Source organism: Mustelus asterias, chromosome 20 (genome assembly GCF_964213995.1).
Source record: "Mustelus asterias chromosome 20, sMusAst1.hap1.1, whole genome shotgun sequence".
NCBI classification, from domain to species: domain Eukaryota; kingdom Metazoa; phylum Chordata; class Chondrichthyes; order Carcharhiniformes; family Triakidae; genus Mustelus; species Mustelus asterias.
Window position 1 is genome coordinate 51,788,974 of NC_135820.1, and position 25,446 is coordinate 51,814,419.

Below are 25,446 nucleotides of genomic sequence, written 5' to 3' on the forward strand. Positions count from 1 at the left end.
GTTAATGACTGTCTCAAGTAACCATACATAATTCAGCACTGGCAAAAACCTGGGAACAGGTTTACCCTCCACAGTCCACCTTATTAAGAAATAGTTTATGGTTTAGGCAGGTGAGAAAAAAAGGGGAGAATAAATAAAGGTAACATTAAGAAAATAAATTGGCAAACATGTAAAAAATGTTACATTCTGAAGATAACATTAAGAGAGTTGGTGCAGACTCGATAGGCCGAATGGCCTCTTCTGCATTGTGGGGATTCTATGAAAATAAATTGGGAAGCATGTAAAAAATGTTATATTCTGAAGATATAGGATAGATTGAAATTGTCTATAAGATGTCTAAGTTAAGAATACTGTCCCTTTCATGTGGATTCAGCAGAAACCTTACAAGCAAGACAAGGCTTGCTGTTCAATTAAGACAAAAAGGGTTTCACTGACTTTGCTTTCATTGACTAGAATATGTTTTTCAAATGTTAAAAAAGTGAATCAATGCAAAACAAAATAGTCCAGGTGTTGCCCAGCCCAAGCTGCGCTCAATAAATTACTGTTTTCATCTGATTTTTACCAGATGTGCTACAGGATGTGCACAATGTTTGCAGCATATAAAGAGACTCACAGCTTAAGCCTGATCATTTTTCAAAGATCTTGTTTAATTACAACTATAATCTGTTTAAAATTAAAGCACTGGTCCATTTACTGCTTACTAATCTTGCTCTATTAACATTACAGATAAAAGAAACACAACGGGTTCAAATATTAGTGTTGAAGATGTGAACTACATCCAATCTTAAAAATAAAAGCTGGAAACAACAGCTTTATTTAATAACATAAGTTGGTATTTTTGGCTAAACAATGTTGTCGGAGCATAGGAACAGGAATTGACCATTCTTCCCTCAAGCCAGTTTCACCATTCAATTAAATTATGGCCGATCTGAATTTCAACTTCATTTACCCACTGTTGCTCCATTCACTGAACTGCCTAACTCTAATAAGCTCTCGGCCAGGAAGCTGCTTCCCACAAACTTTCCAGTCATTTTGGTTGGTAGTCAAAGTGGCAGATAAATGAGGCCTAACTGTTGAAGTCATCCGGGCCTCAGTGGTGCTCTTGCTTCCACACGTGGTGCCCGCTTTGTGGCTCTTGTCATTCCTGAACTTGTGTTAAAAATGGTGTTGACAACCTTAGGAACAAAGGAGTTTGAGTATTATTTGTAAAGGAAGAATACAAAGAGATACATGGAAAGGACATAGAAATAGGGTTTGAGTTAAGGAATTAGCTCAATTGATTTTGAAGTTTATTTATTAGTGTCACAAGTAGTCTTACATTAATACTGCAATGAAGTTACTGTGAAAATCCCCTAGTCGCCACACTCCGGCGCCTTTTCAGGTACACTGAGGGAGAATTTAGCATGGCCAATGCACCTAACCAGCACATCTTTTGGACCGTGGGAGGAAACCGGAGCACTCGGAGGAAACCCATGCAGACATGGGGAGAACGTGCAGACTCCGCACAGACAGTGACCCAAACTGGAAATTGAACCCAGGTCCCTGGCGTTGTGAAGCAGCAGTGCTAACCACTGTGCCACCATGCCACCTGTGTTAAGTTCTATGATTCTGTGATCTGAATCATTTGCTTAGTAGAAATGATGAATAGGAAGAGAGAGAAAATCAGAGGAACAATTTTCTGTGGGGCATTCATTTCCCCTATTCAGGAGCTGGGTGCCAAGTAAAATTGATGCAATACTAGAGGTGTTATCTTGGTTGGACTTCTGTGTTGCAAGGAAAAGCAAACATGTAAGAACATTATTTTTATTGGTATTGCACACCATATGGCTCCATTGTTACATCTGTGCCAGGTGCAAAAGTTACTTCACAGTGCGCAAAGCAAATAATTGGGACCGTTTAAAAATGTCAGTAAAGATATGTTACATGTAAGTAATTAAAAATACAAAAGCATCTTTAAAAAGATTCTGATTAAATGGGCTGTTGCTCTAATATTTATTTCCCAACAATTATTTATTTTTATCTTTTCATCTATTGTGGAAAATCAAGTTTCAAAGTGATTATTTTTCACTTTAGCGGAAGTAATTATTTACTGCTGCGGAGAGATTGTTAGCAGCCCCTTGTCACTGGATGATGATGTTGTACTGCTTGCTGCTGGCTAACATGCACAGGAGACTATAAATCTCAATACAGGAAGTTTCTTTAATTAGAAGTTTTTATAGAAAAAGGATTTTAGAAGCAGCAAGACCAAAGAAGAGTTTTCTGCACATTAATGACTATCCTGTGTTTTGGTGAATGAATAAAGAAAAGGCCAGAACTCCTAGACTTCCACTTAATTTCAGTGATTATGCAGAGTTATGAATTGGTAACAAAATCTGCACCATATAAAACTTCAAAATGTTAATCCTGAAACTTATTTTTACTGTGTAGCTGTATTGAATTGGGCAGATGTTGAAGGAATGCCTTGTGAAGCCTGGTGTTTCCTTTTACCTTCAAAATCTTTTCACTTATGTATTTCTTATTTAAAAACAATGTTTTTATACTATAATGGCTGGTGACTTAAGCAGGAGAACATTATGGAAGAGAATCAACATGGGGGGAAACAAACATGCCTAGTTTCTTTCAGAAATCTGTTCATTTCAACTCAACATTAATTTATTTCTCATTCACTCACTGCAAATGAAAATATTTTGAAAACAAAAGCCTTTGAAAAACAGATATTGTTGCACAGACCTTTGTAGCTATTGTTATTTTGAAATAGATAAAGGTGAAAATTTATTTGCCTGGCAAAGCTTATGTTTCAAATCAGAGGACTTTATAATCAGATACAACAGTATTTAATTTGCTCTTGGCACATTGACTGTTTCAGGTTAAATAACTAACATCCTGTGTCTCAAGATAAAAGCAAATTACTGCGGATGCTGGAATCTGAAACAAAAACAGAAAAAGCTGGAAAATCTCTGCAGGTCTGACAGCATCTGTGGAGAGAGAACAGTGCTAACGTTTCGAGTCTGGGTGACTCTTTGTCAGAGTTTTTGATTCAGTGTATCACTCCAATTCGAACATTTATGGAGGAAACAAGGAAATTCTGAACAGTTTGTTTCACTGTTGATTATTGTAGATAACAGCAGAGGGTGGCAAAATATCTTCCGCAGGACAGAAGGACAACCCATTGCACAACAGTTCAGCAAACAAGGAAACAAATGGACAACAATCCACCATACTTGGAAGGATGATGTGGAAATGCTGACGTTGGACTGGGATGGGCACAGTAAGAAGTCTCACAACACCAGGTTAAAGTCCAACAGGAATCACGAACTTTGGGAGAGCTGTTCCTTCATCAGGTGAGTCTGTCTATATGCACGATCTTCTTGGAGATCCTCTCCACTTTGAGTCGGTGGTTTGCGGTGTCGATGGTTGATATGGAGATGCCAGTGTTGGACTGGGGTGGGCACAGTAAGAAGTCTCACAACACCAGGGTAAAGACCAACAGGTTTATTTGGAATCACGAGCTTTCAGAGCTCTGCTCCTTCATCATGTGAGACTCACCTGATGAAGCAGCAGCGCTCCGAAAGCTTGTGATTCCAAATAGACCTGTTGGACTTTAACCTGGTGCTGTGAGACTTCTTTCTTGGAAAGATGTGCAGTCAAGAGTGTCTAAATTGAAGAGACATACCTTAGTATGGGTACAACTGTTATAATTTATACATGTTATGTTAACACTTATGAAAGATAATTGCCAGCTATATCCATGAATGGAAATAGCAATATGTGGAATCTGTAGGCATCAATTGTGATGTATATGGGGAGAGCTAATAAAGCAAGAGAACACAACGAATGGTAGGATTCTTAAAAGTGCAGAGAAACTGAAGGATTGAAGAGTTAACATCTACAGATCGCTGATGGTAACATGATAGGTAGATAGGATGGTCAAGAGACATATGGGATACTTTCTTCTATTCATCATATAAAATAGGAGCTGGTGGAGGTCATTCAGCCCTTTGCGTCTACTCCATCATTCAACATGACCATGGCTGATCTTCTATCTCAACACCATATTCCCACCCTGTCCCCGTATCCCATTTTGTCTGAGACCGAGCATATAAGACCAGAAAGGTTATGTTAGAACTGTAAAAAACACTAGTTAAACTGCAGCTAGAATACAGTCTATAGTTCCAGTGACTACATCCCAGAGAGGATGTGATCACACTCAAGAGGGTGCAGCTGAGATTTACAAAAATGTTGCCAGAAATTGAGAACTTTATGCAAGTGGAAAAATTTGGGATGAACTGGGTTTCCTTCGGAAAAGAGGAAGCTAAGGGAAGATTTAACTGAGCTGTGTAAAATTATGAGGGACCTGGTTACAATGCATATGAAGGATCCATTTCTGTTGGCAGAGTGGTCAATAAACAGGAGAGATAGATTTCAAGTAATTGATGGAATGATAAGAGGGGAATTCAGAACTTTCTTTTGTGGAGCTCTGAAGCTCATGGCCTGAAAGGATGGTCGAGGCAGATTTGAAAAAAGAAACACTTTGCAGTGCTGTAACCTACAACCCAAGAGATGAAGGATGGAGTTGGATTGAGTAGCTCTTTCTAAATTACTGAATTCCTGAATTGTTTCACACACGGTAGCACAGTGGTTAGCACTGCTGCTTCACAGCTCCAGGGACCTGGGTTCGATTCCCGGCTCGGGTCACTGTCTGTGTGGAGTTTGCACATTCTCCTCGTGTTTGCGTGGGTTTCCTCCGGGTGCTCCGGTTTCCTCCCACAGTCCAAAGATGTGCGGGTTAGGTTGATTGGCCAGGTTAAAATTGCCCCTGAGATGCGTAGGTTAGAAGCATTAGCGGGTAAATATGTGGGGGTAGGGCCTGGGTGGGATTGTGGTCGGTGCAAACTCGATGGGCTGAATGGCCTCCTTCTGCACTGTAGGGTTTCTATGATTTCTGTCCATAAGCATTGTTCATTTTCATTTATTCAGTAATTTACTGGGGTCAAAGTCATGTACAGAAGGAGACACTGACAATACTTCTTGAGTTTGAAAACAAGCTACAAAAAGCAGACATGTTTACCAAGAGCAGATAAAGTTTGTCATCAACATTTCTTGCACACAGACAGAAATACTACGAATTATTTACTTCGCTTTGGTGGTAGCTTCTACTGGTAAAATATTGACATTTTCACACCACTGCAGAGCCTGATTCATTTGGAACATTTAGTCTCAGGCTAAATAATGTTATTTTCTTCACAGAAAAAAATCAGCCTTCAACTGGTGCTACAGTGTGAGGATTTGTCGTAGCAGTCAGGAAATAAAATCCTTTATAAGCATGCCACCTGTGCGATGCTGATGTTCATGAAAATGACAATGCTCTTTGTTTGCGCAACGAGAACCAATTATATTAATTCTGGTAACAACTTTGCTTTCAGCAGGTTCCAGAAATATTTGTGCTCCATCACAAAACACTGCATCTAATCAACACCAATATACATAACCAAACCCAGTTGCCCATCCTGTGCCATCTACTTTTTCAAGAACCCCCAAAGGAACCTGTTGCATCCTCACAATCACCTTGACGTTCTACATTATCCATCTTATTAGGACCAAATGCCAGCTCAGTTGTGCAAATCTAGGAACATGTCAATTAGTTTGAGGAAGGAACACATGGTGAATGATTTATTACCAATGAGAATGGAACACAAGAAGCCATGGAAGTGGTTGTTACTGTGTAGCATGGTTACAATCCCTGATGATGTGGAGCTCAAAGGGACAATGATGAAATGAAGAATTCAAAAGTATGAATTGACGAACAGGCCACTTGTTCTATTGCAGGTGTAGCTGGTTTGAGTGGAGCTGTGAATTCCACCTAAAGATAAAGAATAAGATGAGCAACAGTTAAACAACTTTGTCTCCCCTCTTTTGAGATGGATAACTTCATGGAACTGTTCATCTATCTGTACACAGAATTTGTAAACGGAGTAAAACTTCCAGACAAAATTTGACATTTAGCTCATGGAATTCCATAGTTGCAGATTCATTTTTAAAAACTCTTTCATGGGATGTGGTGTCGCTGGCAAGGCCAGCATTTGTTGCCCATCCTTAATTACCTTTGCCAGCTGAATGGCTTGTTAGGCCTTTTCAGAGGACGGTTAAAGGTCAACCACATTGCTGTGAGTCTGGAGTCACATGTAGGCCAGACCAGGTAAGGACGGCAAATTCCCTTTCCGAAAGGACATTAGTAACCAGATGGGTTTTTCCGACAGTCAATGCGAGTTTCATAGTCACCATCACTGAGACTAACTTTCAATTTGAGATTTATTTTTAATTTAAATTACCCTGTTGTGATGTGAACCCTTGCCCTCAGAGCACTAAACTGGAGCTCTTGATTATAGTTCAGTGTCAGTACCACTATGCCACTGCTGCCCCCCTCCATATAAAGACATAAGGATAGGTATCAAAGAGGTGGGTTATAAACTGTATCTTAAAGGAGAAAGGAATGGTAGAGGGGCAGAGAGATTTCAGGAAAGAATTCCAGAGCTTAGGATCCATGCAGTTGAAGGCATGGCCGCCAATGCAGGAATAGTTAAAGTTGGGGATGTATGCAAGTGTTAAGAACCCCACTGATGTTAGATGCAAGGATATCCCAGAACTCAGATGGGTAACTTGGAACACAGGTTCTGAACAGTGTGCCTTTTCAATTTGTTATCATGTTTAAGCCTATTTATTCGAGTCATAAGTAGACTTACATTAACACTCCAATGAAGTTACTGTGAAAATCACCTAGTCGCCACACTCTGGTGCCTTTTTGGGTACACTGAGCGAGAATTTAGCATGGCCAATGCACCTAACGCGTTACCCACCATGCCGGAGACAGATAGGCAAAGGTCCAGTCTTGTTGTAACCACTGATTTAAAAAAGGTTTATTAACAGGTAAAACACACAAGGCCACAATACAAAACAAATGTACGCTTAACTACAAAAATGGCTACACACACTCACGCTATATTCTAGAATTAATCCCATTCCCATCAATCTATGTCCCTGAACTCAGAGACATGTCCCTTGTCCCAAAGTAATCATCCCATATGATATAACTATGTGCTAAATCCAGCAAATTGTTACCACCCACGAGTTATCATTAAGCTTGGCTCAGCATTGGTTCTCTCTGAACTTTTCAAATCAGCAGCTTCTAGCCTAGAATTCTGCTTTCTGGAAGAGTTCCACTTTCAAGCTGATCATGGCGCTGATCTTAACTGTTGTCCAGCTGCTTTCCTTCCTTCTTCTTTCCACCTCTCCTGTCAGTACAGAGTTAGTAGCTACTGATATATCATGTTTCCCTTTTGATCGCCTCTATCGAAACAACTTTCTTTCATAACTAGGTTTTTAGCACATTCGTGTGGACTGTATTCTCAAGTCTCCACTTTGAGCTCATCTCTTCGGCAGTTTTTACACCTAAAGTTCTATACTTCTATTGTTCCCCACTTCATTTAAGTACGTACCTATTTACTGTTAGGATCCTGGTCCAGAAACCAAGGCATATTATGAAGCCATACAGCCCCCAACAATGCTATTGTAGCATAAATGTGAGGAAAGGATACTTCTTTCCAGGAATGATTTCACAGACATTTCAGCAGGACCAGTCCTGGGCCTGCCTTATAAAGGCTCAGGTAATGAGTTCCAGCTGGGAATGCCACTGCCTGTTACCAGGGGAACTCACGACCCCAAAATCTCACCGACAGTTTGGGAAGCCTTGGCTTAGATTGTGCAGTAAGAAGTTTAACAACATCAGGTTAAAGTCCAACAGGTTTATTTGGTAGCAAAAGCCACAAGCTTTCGGAGCCTTAAGCCCCTTCCTCGGGTGAGTGGGAATTCTGTGCAACCATGGCAACCATGGTTGCCTGCAGCTTTTGCCCACCACTAAAACCATCTGGTGTCTTGTACCATTTTTCTCTTAACCCACAGGAAGATCAATCAGTGATTCTCCATGCACCTCCTGGGGGGTTATCACAGTATTGATATAATAGGGTGCTTGGATTGCTGTTTGCACATTTTTCAACTGCAACCCCATTTTCATTTTCAGACTTTGCGTGACCCCAGATTGAAAATTTGGGGATACAGGATGGAGGTTTCAGTTGTGAATTCAGGAGAGAGAAAGGGAGAAGGGCTTTAGTTTTAGTTCTTGAACAGGGGTGCAGGTGAGGGGGGAGGGGAACAAAAGTTGAGCACCAGGAAAGGCAGGGCTTCTCCCCCCAAAAAAAGACTCCTCCCTATTCACAGACTTTTTTTGCAGCAGCAAGTGGGCCTCAGAAAGCAGTCTCAATCTATTAGATCACACACACAAACAAAAAAACCCACAAGCACTTAAAGGGACCTCACAACTGCCAGGAATCAGTGAGCTCCATGGCAGCTTTTGCTCCCCTGGAGCTCCTGACCCCAAAGTCTCACCCACAGTTTGGGAAGCCTTGGCTTAGATTGTGCAACCATAGTTTCCTGCAGCTTTTGTCCACCACTAAAACCAGCTGGTGTCTTGTATCTCTTAACTAACATTTGTCGATTCTGCTTTTGTTAAAATGTCTCACTTGTGGTTATTCTTGAAAATCCCCTTTCCTCTCAAGGAGAAAATGATGCAATCACTGTGTATAGCTTCAAATCTTCAGGTCAAACTCAAAATATTGGAGAAGTTTGCTGCCAGCATGGTGCTGGCTATATGAGGCTGAGGCGAAGCCAAAGAGCTTGAGCAATCATGGGGAGTATTTAGTGAATCAGAATTAATTACCAAAATTAAATTACAATATAACATTGCTTCCACAGTTCACTCCCGATTTGTTTGAAATGTCCAAAAACCATTTCCCAGGATAAATTATGAAAATATGGGAAACAATTCTACTGTGATCAGTACATGAAAATTATTGGATCAAAATATATGTCGACAATCTTTTGTTCTCAGTAATTAAGCTGAGCCGTCTTAGACTTTTGTAGCAGTCAAAGTGAGTAATCAGGAAATGCACTGTTGGCAGGATGTCCTTCCCCTTGCAGCTTGAGCCTGTCCTCAACAGAATGCGGTGCAAGTTGTTAACATTAAAAGGTCAAAAATAAATATGATAATTTAACTGCGGTACTTGGTTTTAATTTTATTATTCCAACTCTCCGTGGAGCCTCAACTCCATCAGTTGATAAGACTCACTCACAGGTGCTTTAATGCCTCCAAACTCAATTCAACAACAGGTTTTAGTGCATTGCATTACTGCATTTTCACCATTTTTTCCCTCCAAAGCATAGCCAATACATCTAACCAGCACATCTTTCGGACATACGGGACGAAACCAAAGCACCCCGAGGAAACCCACACAGACATGGGTAGAACGCAAAGATTCCACACAGACAGTGACCCAAGCCGAGAATCGAACCCAGGTCCCTGGCACTGTGAGGCAACAGCGCTAACCACTGTGCCACCGTGCCGCCCAAATGGCATGCATGCAAAGTTTAAGAATAATTCTTTATCCTGTAAACAAAATATAAGCACCTTGTTCAGTTTTGAACCTGTATAGTGAACAGGATTTATTGTTTTTGACAACTTTGGTGTCAGCATAGAGTCACTAGGTAGCAACTCCTCAGGTAACTGTTTTATCTACACCAATTATACTCTGCTTCTGAACCATGCATATTTAAAACTATATTTGATCTTGACTATCTGTGTGCAATGCCACATGAAACTGACCAGCAAATATGAGGAAAATAACAAAATGGTTCAGAATTTGGAGCAAAAAGCATTAGAAGTTGCTTACCAATTATAAAAGCTAACATGCTGGTTTTGTTCTTTCATTCATTCCAGCCAACTCAATTCAGACAGCATATTTATTCCAGAAAACATTTGCTGTGCTAATTGGACTTAGGCAATTGCAAGCTAAATTCCGTTAACTATTAATCATGATGATAATTGAACAAATCACACTTTGTATTTGAATGGTATGCTTGACTCACTACCTTGTACCAACAGGTCAAGGAAGCAACATTTGTTTTAATTTACACTGAGGGCATGAAGTTGACTTTAAAATTCTTGGCCAAAAAAATTACACGAGGATTGTCTGTTTCCCACCATAAACAAGGTTGAAGAGCAGAAGAACTTCTAAAGCCACATTACAAGCAATGCCAATTAACCAATTTCCCTGGGGGCTCCGCTGGCCTCATGCCAAAATAATGACTGGAAGATCGTCTGTGGAATTTCAGGTTCTTATCTTGGCATTGCCAATTCTGGTTGGATGTATTCCTGAAGATTTCAACCTTCTCTCTAACTGCCTTACATCCAAACTCCTGTCATTACTTGTCAAGCACATCAATCCTCTTGGCACATTACATTCTGACAAATTTGAAAAGTGATAAACACTTCGACCCAATTGGATGATACACTGTCAATGAATTGCCTCTTTTCTCATCTCCAATGCTTTTATAATCATGAACTAGAATTGTACTAAAACAAATTATGCCCCTATGATTCTATTCCTGGGTTGCTTGCAGCATTGTATTCTCACCCCCAAAGAGAGGATAAAACACAGTATTTGCTAAATGGTGAAAGGCTAGAGACAGTGGAGATCCAAAAAGTGTCTTGGGTTTCAGGTACAGAGATCATTAAAAATGTCTTGGACAGAAGAAAATAATAAAGTAATGGAATGCTGGCCTCTATAGAGTGGAATAGAATTCAAAAGATTAGAATTCATTTTTCAGCTATACAGGGTGGAAATTTCCCGTCTCACCTGCCACGGGAATCTTAGTGGGCAGGGGCGGACTTGACTGTACTTGATCCATTGACCTCGGGTGGAAATTTCTGGCCTGGGTGATGCGGCTGGAAAATCCCACCCATAAAGTCCTGCTTAGATAGCATCTATGTTTCTATCAACAGTTCTGGGCAGTACACCTTAGGAAGAATATATTGGCCTTGGGATCAAACTAATACATGAACTCCAAGGTGTAATGATCAGCTATAATTGCCACGCAAACCAAATTGCAAAGGGAAGACTGGCAAACTTACCTCAACACTTTTCTTTTTGCATTTTGACCATGAAAAGATATGTGTACTGATGCCACAAGTCACAACTTCCAGTTAAAACTTTTGAGGATTTTAAACATTAAATTAAAACATTTATTAACAAAAGAAAAGAAAGCTTAAACACACAGGATTACATTACGTGGTTAAAAAAAAGTCTTATAGAACATTCCCCCAAAATGATTTACTACTTAGTTAGACCTAAAGCACCCCTTTAGGCAAACAATCTCTTATTTTAACTTAAAAAAAACATTTAATTTTGGGCAAACTCACTTTTGCCATAGGTCAGGGCTTCTCACTCTTCCTTCCAATCTGCTTTGGAAATTCACCAACTTTAAAACAAAACTCTGCTTCTGAAGAACAGACACTTTCCTGGGTTAGCTGAAAACTGCTTCACTTTTTTTTGATGTGGAGATGCCGGTGTTGGACTGGGGTAAACACAGTAAGAGTTTTAACAACACCAGGTTAAAGTCCAACAGGTTTATTTGGTAGCAAATGCCATTAGCTTTCGGAGCGCTGCTCCTTCGTCAGACGGAGTGGAAATCTGCTCTCAAACAGGGCACAGAGACACAAAATCAAGTTACAGAATACTGATTAGAATGCGAATCTCTACAGCCAACCAGGTCTTAAAGATACAGACAATGTGAGTGGAGGGAGCATTAAGCACAGGTTAAAGAAATGGTGTATTGTCTCCAAACAGGACAGGCTGTCCTGGCTGTCACTGTTCACTGGCTGTCCTGTCTGGAGACAATACACATCTCTTTAACCTGTGCTTAATGCTCCCTCCACTCACATTGTCTGTATCTTTAAGACCTGGTTGGCTGTAGAGATTCGCATTCTAATCAGTATTCTGTAACTTGATTTTATGTCTCTGTGCCCTGTTTGAGAGCAGATTTCCACTCCATCTGACGAAGGAGCAGCGCTCCGAAAGCTAATGGCATTTGCTACCAAATAAACCTGTTGGACTTTAACCTGGTGTTGTTAAAACTCTTACTCACCTTTTTTTCACAGCTCTCTTCTCGCATAGGGCAGCATGCCAGGGAGTTTCACATGGCCACTCCCAACACAGCTCTCACATCTCTGCTGAAGTACCATTTTGCTCTTTCATCTTGACTCCATTGTCCTTTTCCTTCTTTGAAAATTACCTTTCCCAGAATATTAAAATCTTTTACGTTCTCCTTATTGACCCCACTTGCAGGTAAAAAATAATAATTACCTTCCCTTATTTATGATCTTTTCCAAGTTTCTAAACCCCTTTTAACTTTTTGGTTAAGGTCGGGACCCCCTAGCAACAGGGCAGGGGGGGGAATCAGGACCCCCTAGCAACAGGGCAGGGGGGGGTCGGGAACCCCTAGCAACAGGCGGGGGTGGGTGATGGGACCTCCTCGCAACAGGGCAGGGGGGATGGGACCCCCGTCGCAACAGAGCGGTGGGGGGGGGAATGGGACCCTCGTCGCACCAGGCCGGAGGGGGGGGGGGGGTGGGAATGGGACCCCCTAGCAACAGGGCAGGGGGGATGGGACCCCCTAGCAACAGGGCAGAGCGGGGGGATGGGACCTCCTAGCTAGGGTAGGGAGGGATGGGACCCCCTAGCAACGGGGTGGGGGTGATGGGATCCTTTAGCAACAGGGAAGGGGGAATGGGATCCCATAGCAACAAGAGGATGGGACCACCTAGCAACAAGGCAGGAGAGGTGGGTTGGACCCCCTGGCAGCAAGGCATGGGGGTGATGAGGCCCCCTAGCTACAGGGCAGGGAGGGATGGGACCCCTAGCAACAGGGCAGGGGGGCCCCACTGAAGCCTGAGCCAGTGGAGGCTGTCCGTGGTCTGGTGCTGTAAGACTGGGTTGCCCAGAGAAAGAAAAATGATTGTCATATCAGGGCGGCACGGCAGCACAGTGGTTCGCACTGCTGCTTCACAGCTCCAGGGACCTGGGTTCGATTCCCGGCTTGGGTCACTGCCTGTGTGGAGTTTGCACATTCTCCTCGTGTCTGCGTGGGTTTCCTCCGGGTGCTCCAGTTTCCTCCCACTGTCCAAAGATGTGTGGGTTAGGTTGATTGGCCATGCTAAAATTGCCCTTTAGTGTCCTGAGATGCGTAGGTTAGAGGGATTAGTGGGTAAAATATGTAGGGATGTGGGGGTAGGGATGTGGGGATAGGGCCTGGGTGGGATTGTGGTCGGTGCAGACCCGATGGGCCGAATGGCCTCTTTCTGTACTGTAGGCCTTCTATATATCACTCCAGTGATGACAGCAATTAAACAGGCCGTTTGGACTTTGGACTTCTATAACTTGTCTATGAAATTTAACATCTGAACACAACAACCCTTCTTGATCTCCTAATGCAAATTTCTACCCATGTCTGATTTACTTGTCGAAAATTCAATTTGACCATATTCACTTTAAGTGCATGGCTTTCACACCTGGACTTCTTTGGTGTCCTCAACCCTGTAGACAGACTGTCTTCAGCTAAATTAGTCAAACACACCGACACATGCAAAAAAAGCCTGTATTAAAGAATAACATAATAAATCTACAAAATGTTAAAATTAACAACATAGAATCCTTACAGTGCAAACGGCCCATCGAAAGCATATTTTACCCCACTAATCCCTCTAACCTACACATCATTGAACACTAAGGGGCAAATTAGCATGGCCAATCCACCTAACCTACACATCTTTGGAATCTGGGAGGAACCCGGAGAAAACACACACAGACAGGGGGAAAACGTTCAAACTCCACAGACAGTCACCCAAGGCCAGAATTTAAACCAGGTCCCTGTCATGTGAGACAGCAGTGCTAACCTCTGAGCCACAATGCCGCCTTGCTTCTTCCTTCACAAAGATTAAACCAGGAGGAGAAATTGCAGAAGCTTGGGTTTATTCCCTGGAATTTAGAAGGTTATGGGATGATTTAATTGAAGTTATCAAGATATTAATTAGAACAGAATACGTAAAGTGGGAGAAACTATTTCTGTGAGCTGGCGAGTTGAGGACTAAGGAGCGAGGTCAAAAAATTAGAACCAGACCTTTCAGGAATGAAGATAGGAAACACTCCTTCATGCAAGTGCATTTGATGTTTGAAACTCTTGCGCAAATGCCACAGCAATTGGTCAGTTTAAAACTGGGATTGATAGATTTTTTATTCAGCTACAGTGTAAAGGAATATGTGGCAAAGGTGGGTATACGCAATTAGGTTGCATATTAGCTATGATCTCATGGAATGTCTTGCGGGGCTAAACGTCTGGAGACTCCAGGCATATCCTGAAGGATTGACAAGCCTATTCTATACTGAAACTGAATTAAGGGGCTATCTAACAAGTTAAACAAAAATACTTCATTTTTGCCATGGTGACAGTAAGGAGTTGCAATTCCTTCTAATCTCTTTGGATATGGTGGGGGAAAATATTCAATTTAGATTTCCACTCCTGGATGATACACGTGTGCATATGTCAGTGGATATGTGCAAAATGTCGGTAAAGATAAAGGCTTTCTCAACTGTGAAGCCTTTCTTGTAAAAACAACTTGTCAACACTCACGCTAGAGTTACAACTAAATCACAATTATTTTAGCAGGTACTACCATTAACTGAACTGTACCTCTGCATTGATCACCACCTTAAGGGGAGAAAGTGTAAAGGAGAAAGAAGGAAAGTGGGAGAAAATCAAAACTTTGTGTCCATCTCAGCTGATGTTGGCAACCACACATAGCTGGGACACTTGCTTCTAATTGTTCCCAAAGGCTGCATCCCAATATTTAGAAGGCTTCTATACATGCCTTCGGAAACTGATGTTCCCTTCAGGCAACATTGCTTCTCAGCACCTAATGCAATGAAAATAATGAACTGAGGCCAGACGCCAAGTGACATATCAGCATGGCATAAAAAAGCACAGTTGTAATTAATTACAACAGAAATAAAGGAAACACGGTGAAGTAATCATGGGATTAGCATGGGCACAGGGAAGGGGATTTGGCATCTGAGTAAAGACTGCGTCACAAATTATTCCAAAAGGTGTTACTTCATCACATTTTCCCTGAGAAAAGGAGTTACTGACACACAATATTTGTTTAATTGTTTATGCAGTCAACCAATTAAAGTATATTTTCCAGTATTAGCACAGGGATAAAGATTTACTGTGAAATCTAATTCAGCTCTTATAAGTAATCAAATATACACTGAATTGTATTTAAAATAATAACATCACTAAGGAAAAAGGTGAGCATAAATGCTTTTCTTGTCTTTTTCCTCTGCAGTAACCCTTTTGTCTTTAAAGATTCATGAAGTCTTGTACACAGTATATTAGTACATGAATGGATCTAAGAAAAAGGGGTGACAACGAACAGTAAGCGCTTTGTCATTCATTCTGTTGCACTGCCCTCAGGTGGTCTGACACCAGCAAGCAATATTGATTCTCACTCACTGCTCATGACAGGCCGATTTCCTAAAAGTTCACAAAATGACAAATGACCCATCAATCTTTATTCATGTGGAACTTTCGACGGAGGGCTTTGTCAGTCTGAAGGAAAGTGCATAATAAACAAAATAAATATACAGAGGATATTCTTTCCTTTTGAAGTTGAAAGATTAACTGATGCATGAAAGAGCTTGGAGAACTATGGGCACAGGGTGTCAGTGGTAGCATGGCCCCTTTAAGGAGGTGTACTCTTAGGGCTATGTGGTTGGGCCGGACCCTATGGAGTGTTGAGGTAGGAAGCTGAGCTACTCGAGTGCAAGGGTGGTATCATGGGCTGAGGGAGGATTCACAATTGGAGCCAAGAAGGAGTAGTACACAGTCGCATAGTTATTCAGTCTGATCCTATTGTAAATATAATTATTTATTGGTGGCAACAAAGTCTTTTGTTCTTTAGCCTTATCGGGTAGCCCTCAATTGATTACACTGATGAGTTGGAAAAACGTTCCAATACCTTGAGGGTTGCAGTGCATAGCTCGAGGGGGAAGAGACTGGAGCGTTGAAAAGAAGAAACAAAGTGCAGGCACATGTTGAAATGCCTTTGATTGGGAAATTAGAACAATTTGAAAATAGAAAACTTGGGGCAGTATATCGAAAGGCTATGCTACTTCTTTGTAGCAGCTGAGGTAACAACTGAAGCATAGCGGAAGGTTATTCTGGTCACAATTTGTGACCCACAAACTTGTAGCTTAATCAAAAGTTTAAACATCGCCTGATGCTCCAGACACCAAGGGCAGAATTTTCCCATTCCCTCCCATCACGGGAATCGTAATGGGCAGGACAGGACCATGCAAAATTCTGTTGACCTTGGGTGGGATTTTCCAGTCTTGGGGTGAGCGCAGCCAGGAAATCCCGACCCAAGTCTTTTGACTAGATAGTTGAGGTGGCTAGAAATCATTTCACCACTCCCCCCGCCGATCCCCGATCATTATGTTAAGGTTCAGATTTCACTCAGCAGTCCGGAGGCCAGGAGAGACCATTTCAGGCTTTGTGGCTAGATTGAAAGGATGAGTAAAGCATTGTGAATTCAACACAGGTTTAGGATAAATATAAAGGGACGATTTGGTCTGTGGCATAAACAGCATAATTATACAAAAGAAGTTACTGGCTGAGCCCAAAATTTCTCTGGAGAAAGCTATGGAGCTGGTCCAAGCGACTGAATGTGCAGAACAGGGTGTAAGCGAGTTGCAAGGCGTGCCAAACAAGGTAAATCGCTTGTGGTGGGATATGGCTGTTCTGAAGATTAATCTAAGTGTGGGTGCTGAAGAGTCCAATAAAAGGGATACAGCATCGAGGGCAGAAGCTTGCTTTCGGTGTGGGGTAAGAACACTTTCAAGAAGCGTGCTGATGTAGGAATTATGTGTGTTTCAGGTGCAATGAAAAGAGGATTATTTAGAAGCATGGTGCAGAGTGAAGCTGTCAGGACAGAATACGCAAAAAGAAAAACCACAACGGTTATTTTAACTCCTTTGAAGAAACTAGATGAAAAGCCTGACAAGGGACCTGAATTGCTTACCCTTAACCAAGTCCAACTGAATAAAGTATTCACTATGGAAAGAGCCTTGATGGTAAATGGCAGATCTCTTAAAATGGATGTTGACACAGCAGCTGCAACTACACTCATAGGGGAGCAGGCATTTCGTTATCTTTAAAAAGGTTTCCGACCATTGAGACTGAACGAGTCAGGAACTATATTATCTGCTGATACTGGAGAAACATTGCAGACGTTAAGGGTAACAACAGTCACAGTGTCCTTCAAGAATCAGGCGGTGCAATTATTTATCTTAATAAGTAAGGGACTTTGACCTTATTTAATGGGATCTGATTGGCTCAAACAGATTAAACTGAATGGTTAGATGGAGGTTTCAGGAACTGCTATATAAATATTTTGAGGTCTTCCAAAATGAACTAGGACGTACGAAAAGGGAAGCTTAAGCTAAATCTCTGACATAGAGAGATTTTTTCTTACTTGTTCTTTCTTCACTGGCTCTTTATTTTTTATTCTGTTGTTGCTTCTTCCCAGACTTCTAATATTCAACGTGTGAGGACCCTTTTTCTTCTACCTTAAGCTCTTTGCTCCACGAAATAAAATCCTGATTCATCACTGATTTTCTTTTTGTAATGGTCTAATTATGTTAGGCGTTGTGGGTTTTAAACAAAAAGAAAAGTCATGGTTTGCATATGTAGATTCAAACTAATAAAAACATATTTATTGAAGGAGCCTGTACAAAGGACAAGCTGAAACAAAAAGCTGAAGCCTCCGAAACACCCAATCACCTCACCATCAAATCATGTGATCTGCTCTTAACGCAATCATGCAATTGCTTAAATATGTAACGGGGGAGTGGGGGTAGTTATTGAGGAGAGTTGTGTTAGTTGGTGGTGGGGAGGAAGTGGGCGTCATTAGTGGGTCCCTCGTTGACAGGCACAGGGTACAATTGCTGCTGAAAGCCACCCATCTAACCTCGCCTGTCACATTTGTAGAATGATAGCTGGATATATTTTGACTGATCTCCTCTGGCATTATATACGGTAAGTTAGAAAATATTATTTCTTCCACCTGTTTCCTGTTATGTTTCAGATCTCCTTTTCTGCTTCTGTTTTTCTCTTTCCCTTGTGTTCTGCTTCCCTCTCCCTAACGTTCTTATTGTTTCTCTGTCTTTTTCTTCTCTTCACCTTTATTTTTGAGTTCGTGCACAACATGCTGTGGCAGGGAAAGAGTGGCCAAAGCTACAGATTGCATTTGGGGACAGGATTATGGGGAAAATGTGGTTCTCACCTTACTATTCCCTCTCTTAATCCCTCCTACATCTTCCCTCCACTCCCGTCCATCATAGCACATTTCTCTTCACCTTGCCAGTCATCCTTCCCCTTTTTATAATCTCATATCCGCCAGTAACTCGGCCTCTTCCCCTGTTCAGCCCTTCCATCCCTTTGCTTGACTGTCATTCACTTCACCCTCCACCCATCTGGCCCACTCATTCTTTCCAAGAGTGAGGGCTGAGATGCCAGGGATTCCTTTACCTTCAAACTGCTTTCTCCTTTTAACCTTTACGAAATCTGTTTACCTCAAAAAAAGAGACTATTTTCTTTCAAATTCAACTTAATTTCAAATTAGATCATTTTAGACTGAGGAAACTCACACTCTTTCACTTCCTACCTTATAGGAATTAGCAATTCAAATTTCTGACCTGTGTAGCTTATACAAAAAAGGCACATCAAATGTTCAGGCAGCACATTGCCATTTTTCCTCACTCAACTTCTCACATTTTTTTTGAAGTGCTCAATATAAACTGTGCTCCAATAAGTATATATATCTTCTAGCTACTCTTCAAATGATTTTGAAAATAAAGTGAGCAAACAAATTCAAGAATTTGAGGAAAGATGTTCCATCATCACAGCTTACTGAATTGTATTGATGCATCCTGTGGGTTCATTTAAGTGGGTTGATAACTTGGTTAAAATTGTGGAATATAGAATTCAATACAAAATGGTTAGCACTGCTGCCTCAGATCACCAGGAACCCAGGTTCAATTCGGGCCTTGGGTGGCTGTTTGCACATTCTCCCCGGGCTGGCGTGGATATCCGCCTGGTACTCCGATTTCCTCCCACAGTCTGAAAGACATGCCGGTTAGGCTGATTGGCCATGCTAAATTGTTGCTTAGTGTGCAGCGTGCGTGGGTTTGGGGGATTAGTTAAGTAAATATTTGGGGTTACGGGGATGCTCTTCTGTTGAGTCAGTGCAGACTCGATGGGCCAAATGGTCTCTTTCTGCACCGTAGGGATTCTATGAAAAACATTAAATCACTAGATATGAATTTCAACACTGTCATAGAATCATAGAAACCCTACAGTGCAGAAGGAGGCCATTCGGCCCATCGAGTCTGCACCGACCACAATCCCACCCAGGCCCTACCCCCATATCCCTACATATTTACCCACTAATCCCTCTAACCTACACATCTCAGGACTCTAAGGGGCAATTTTTAGCATGGCCAATCAACCTCACCCGCACATCTTTGGACTGTGGGAAGAAACCGGAGCACTCGGAGGAAATCCACGCAGACATGAGGAGAATGTGCAAACTCCACACAGACAGTGACCAAAGCCGGGAATCGAACCCAGGTCCCTGGAGCTGTGAAGCAGCAGTGCTAACCACTGTGCTACCGTGCCTTCATTTTAGGGTCTTACTCTTCTTTCACCATTCACATGACTGTAAAGGTTATTCTGTTTATCATTTTTAATTCTATCCTGCTTTTCAGCAACAAAAACAGATAAAAGTATGAGGTTTGAGCGAAACCAGAATCTACACCACTCCTTTTGTTTATTCTTCCTGGTAAAATGGGATAACAAGAAAGTTTTGTTTGGATTAGAGGTTTCTATGCAAGGATGAACCAGCTGGGTCAATTGGCTGACTCATACATTTATCTTGCAATCTTTGTAACAGTATATCTGAGTACAAAATATGGATAAATTTATTTTCGCCTGCAGAATTGGTTAATACTGCTTAACCTGATGCATTTTACCTATCATCCATCAACTGAAGGAGTCAAGAATGCCCTGGTGAGTAAACCATAAGCAACAGCATTGATGCATGTAATGGTGTTGTGGGATTTGGGTACACAATGGATTGTGGGATGTTGTGATTACTCCCATGTTACACACGAGCTCACACAACACTGGTCATCGGCCAAACTACTGCATTATTTAGGTCTTGGAAGAAGCAAATGAAATGAACAGTTCAGCATTGGGATTTTCAACCTCCATTTATGGCCATCGCAGTATAAATGTGACAACAAAATGCACAGTGCAACAAGGTGGATAGCATGAATAACCAAGTGTTGTCAGCAAAAAATTGCACGTATACCCAAAAATAGCCTGCTACTTCTTGGGTGAGTGGATGCCTCCATGTAGTAGACGTCACATACAAAAACGCCCCCTAAAATGTGCATGCTGGCCCTCAGGAGTGAACAGCTGGCAGTCCTTAAGCAGCTCCCACTGCTGCTGGCCACTTCCAGGCCGGTCATTCAGTGCGGTGACTTCAACTGCATCATCAATGTGGCTGGACAGTCTGGCAGGACTGACAGTAAACCAGATGCCACGTCCTGACGCCTGATGGAAACGGTAAAAGACGCCAAGCTGCATGACGTCTTCAGCAACCCTGCAGATGGAGTGCAGCGCAGCTACTTATGATCGCAGCCAGATGGGTCTTCTTCCAAAAGGTGCACAAAGAGACCTTTGTTATCAGCAGCCTGAAAAAAGTTTATATATCAAAGTGTATTTATTAGTCACAAGTAGGCTTACATTAACACTGCAGTGAAGTTACTGTGAAAATCCCCTAGTCACCGGAAGAAGATGTTTTGGTAAAGTCATGCAGTCTGATATTTTGAGGATCAGCAAATCCTTTTAAAATGGACTGTCTGACCCGAAGCCAACAAACAGCCTCCTAGTCCCTCCTGTCGTCTATCATGAAGGTCTTAGATGACAGGAGAGCCTGGACAAACCATTAACTCTTGATGAACTGACTCAAATCCTTTGAGATGAGTAAAACTCCTGGAAGCAATGCTTACTGGCTGGGTTGTATTCAGCTCTGTGGGACTGGATCAGCCCAGATCTGCAGGAAGTGTACGAGAGTATGCTTATGGATGGCAGCATGTCAGAATCCATGAAGAAAGGCATCATTACCCTCATCAACAAACAGAAGGGGAAAAGGGAAGAAATTAGAAATTGACGACCCATTTCACTGTTGAATGTGGACTATAAAATTCTGTCCAAGGTCATTGCCAATCGGGCCACATTTGCTCTGGAGTCGGTGATTCATCCTGACCAGAACTGCTGTACCCGTCAGGAAGATCGCTGATAACCTTGTGTTACTCAGGGATATGATTGGCTATGTGCAGGACATGAGGTTGGGCACCTGCCTCATCAGCCTGAAACAGGAGAAGACGTTTGATCACACTTCTCCATTATGGGTGAGCTCTCCAAAATGGGGTTTGGGGAGGGTATTTGGATCCAACTGCTCTAAACAAACGTCAGTAATCAGTTTCAGTCAGTGTATGGGAATCAGAAAGGCGTCAAGCAGGGCTGCCCTCTCTCCTCTGTCCTGTTTATGTGTGGTGGAGATCCAAGTGGAGAGGATCTCCAAGAAGATCGCGCATATCGACACAGACATCAAGTATAAAAAACGAAGGAGCAGGGCTCCGAAAGCTAATGGCATTTGCTACCAAATAAACCTGTTGGACTTTAACCTGGTGTTGTTAAAACTCTTACTTTGTTTATGTGCTGCAGTCCATCAGTCAGGATCCAGACATAAGAGGGATGAAAATCATAGGCAGCGGAGGCATGGAGGTCAAAGTCCTTCTCTACATGGATGACATCGCTGTCTTTTGCTCGGATCCAACGTAAATGCGCAGCTTCCTGAACTTCTGCGATCAGTTTGAGCTGGCCTTAGGAGCCAAGTTAAATCATAGAAGAGCAAGGCCATGTTCTTTGGGAACTGGGCAGACTGATCCTTTCTCCCCTTCACCATCGGATCAGATTACCTGAAGGTGCTGGGGATATGGTTCAAAGCGGCTGGGGCATGTGCCAAAAACTGGGAGGAGCACATTGCAGAAACTGGGCATGTGACGCAGGCCTAGCCCATACCCCGATCCTGCACCATAGCAGTCACCCAAGCAATCAAGTTCATCTTTAAGGATGAGTCTAGCCACGTTGCTGTGGAATGCTCCAAGTAGTTGGACAGTGCCATATCACCTGTCGCTCAAGGAACATTTTGTTCAGAAAAATGCCTTTGACCACAAACCGATCAAGCAGTGGTCTGTGCATAACCTCCTCGCAGCTCTGAGGGAAAAGGAGATGGTTCCCTGAGCAGACGTCAAAGTCATTTGGCAGAATGCCTTATTACCAGAACTTTCAAACAAGCCCCAAGACCTAACTTGGCTGGTGGTGAGAAGGGCACTCCCCGTCAGATTATTATGCAGACCTGTGGTATCTGTGCCACTCAAAGAGGCTGTGAGGAGGTGGGGGGGCAGCAGGGTAAATAGATGATTACACACCTCCTTCTGGAATGTACCTTTGCACAGAAAGTCTGGAGAGAGATACAATGGTATTTGTCAAAGTTCATCCAGAGCAGCTCTGTGACGCAGGACTCTATGCACTACGGGCTGTTCCCAGGGACATACATCGAGACAAACATCAAATGCTGGAGGATCATCAACTTGGTGAAAGATGCTCTTTGGTCTGCCCAAAGCTTGTTGATCGTCCGGTGCAAAGAATTGTCCTCAACCGAGCGTTGCAGATTGGCACATTCCAAGCTCCAGGACTACGTGCTAAGGCACGCACTCAAGCTTGGGACAGCTGCCACCAAGGCACAATGGGGAAAGGCCACTGTGAAAGGCCTTTCAGCCAATGTACACTGAGGGGCTGGTAACCAGGTAAAACCCCTCGAATTGTGTTTAAACCTAACTCTATGCAAATGTATTGAAGCACCTCAGAGAGCAACAAGACCAATGTATATAGTTTGTAAAGAATTTACTCTAATGAAAATATTGAAATACGTGCAATATTCTCATTACTAAACAGAAGCACCTCAGAGTGCATCTGATCTTTGGATAAATGTGAATATTATTGCACCTCACTGTTATAACAATTTGAAATGTTTTGTGATGTGTCTTTCAGATTATGTACGAATAAAGTACATTTTTGCAAAAAAACCTGTTACTTATCAGCCTTTCGGCTAAGATCAAGCTTGAGATCAGATGTAATGCCTGTTCTTGTCAGTTGGGATCTAATTTGTCTCTCTTGGGTGAACCATGAATTGGATTCAATATGAATTTAAATTGATTTTTAGAGCAAGCAAGGAGGTAGATTAATGGCTTGCCTTGTCAACTCTGCGGATTAACTTTGTAACTCTGAGAAAGGAATGAAATTATTTTTAAATAACTGTTATTCCTTTAAAATGAATTGAAATAGTTTGCAACTGTTTTTGGGATGTAGGGCAGTATTGTCCTGCAGACTTCTGAGCTCTGCTCAAATGGGGGTCAGTGGCTTGGACTGTGGGGGAAAACAGTTATTCACCTGTGGCTTACCCAATATTGGCCAATTAGCAGCCAGAAGGCAAACTTGTTCTCCAATTAAGGATGGTGGTGGCAGAGGGGTAGGCTGAAGCTGATGCCAGGGAAGGTAAGCAAGACAGAGGTTATACCAAAATGGAGGCACCCCAGAAGAGTGGCCTGTGGCTGCTACTGAACCCAGACAGTTAAGGAGGCCCCCCACAACCCTGCCCCCTATCTATCACTCCATGGCTGCCTCCAGGAAGATAAATTGTCCTCTCTTGTCTACCAGACCTGCAGACCAATTGGAAAACCCCATTCAGCCACCAATTGGTCTTTAATTACTTGAATTGGCCACCCGCTTCTTTGGTGGGATGGGGAGGGGCCTACCAAGAAAATTACCCAGGTGCGCGATGGCGCCAGGAACTGGCACATTGGGTGTGCCTATCAACCTCTGTTCATGGCCCTCGCAAGGTCCAAAAACCTGCCCATCGTATCAGACATTAATAAACACACAACCATGCATTCTTATTCCAAACAAAAATCAGGGCTTAAACTTACTGTGATTCAAGTATATTTTTTGAGTGTGTTTACTTTCTTTTGCACTTGTGCTGAAATCTATGCTGTGGTACAAAGTGTAGTGTCTTCATTTTCCCTGCAAAATTTTAAAAATATTAAAATATTGAAACTTTTTGAATGTGAGCCAGAGAAATCACAAGGGAATCACCAGTTGGCACTGTGAAATTAGAAGGTTTTTGTTAACTTGCCAGTCATTGCTGTCCATGTTTGATTTCTGTGCATTCTCAGAACATAGGATCCAAACTGTATAATTCCACTCCGTTTACTGAATATTAATTAATCTTCTTTCTGTGTATTTAAATCAGCAATGTAACAACATCACATCCAGAGTTCACAAATGCTGCGAATTGTTGTTTGAGAACTAATTGAATTGTTAGAATGGAATTAAAAGGTTCAATTTTAAGGGTGTTCACAGTAACAATTTTGGGCTATTTCATGACTTGTACAATCTGATAACATTTACTAGTTTTACAGTGCTACCTTTCTTGTCATCATGAAGTTTATGCTTTAAAAATCTTCTATATTGTTTTGAAAAATCATCAACTTTCTCTGTTCCAACTGAGGAAACCCCAATTTGGTGAGTTTTAAAATCAAACTGTGGCTTATTATCTTCCCTGAGTATTTTGCAATTTTATGCTATGATGTAGTTGGATAGGGGCAAGGGTTTGGCTGGTGCTCAGTGCAGGGTATTAATTGTATTGTTACGGACGGAAGAGAGATAGTGTAAGGACATTTCCGCTTTGCCCCTCACCTCTCGCATGGTAGCACAGTGGTTAGCACTGCTGCTTCACAGCTCCAGGGACCTGGGTTTGATTCCTGGCTTGGGTCACTGTCTGTGTGGAGTTTGCACATTTTCCTCGTGTCTGCGTGGGTTTCCTCCGGGTGCTCTGGTTTCCTCCCACAGTCCAAAGATGTGTGGGTTAGGTTGATTGGCTATGCTAAAATTGCCCCTTAGTGTCCTGAGATGTGTAGATTAGCGGGTAAATGTGTAGGGATATGGGAGTAGGGCCTGGGTGGGATTGTGGTCGGTGCAGACTCGGTGGGCCAAATGGCCTGTTTCTGCACTATAGGGTTTCTATGATTCTATGAATTCTTGCAAGTTAATAATCTCGATAATATTTTTAAAGAACCTTACATTTATACATACCTCCTTGTCTGCACCATTCCAGTTCCTGTGGCTGTGCTCTAAATCACACTTCCACGTCATTTTTTCCCCATAGGTTCAAATTTATAATGGGAAAGCTTGAGTAAACTTGCCATGCTGATTGCAGGCGACTGTGGAACAGCTTTCTGAACTGTTTCTGCCAGA

General features: G+C 42.2%; 1 long non-coding RNA gene across 1 annotated transcript in view; it reads right to left on the reverse strand.

Moving 5' to 3' along the window:
* Positions 1-1,790: 1,790 nt before the first annotated feature.
* Positions 1,791-25,446, reverse strand: part of LOC144508535 (uncharacterized) — a 40,866-nt gene continuing 17,210 nt past the window's right edge. The window contains exons 2-3 of the long non-coding RNA XR_013500298.1: positions 5,678-5,860; positions 1,791-3,654 (exon numbers count right to left, since the gene is read on the reverse strand). This is a non-coding gene — a long non-coding RNA (uncharacterized LOC144508535). The remainder of the gene's footprint in view (positions 3,655-5,677; positions 5,861-25,446) is intronic.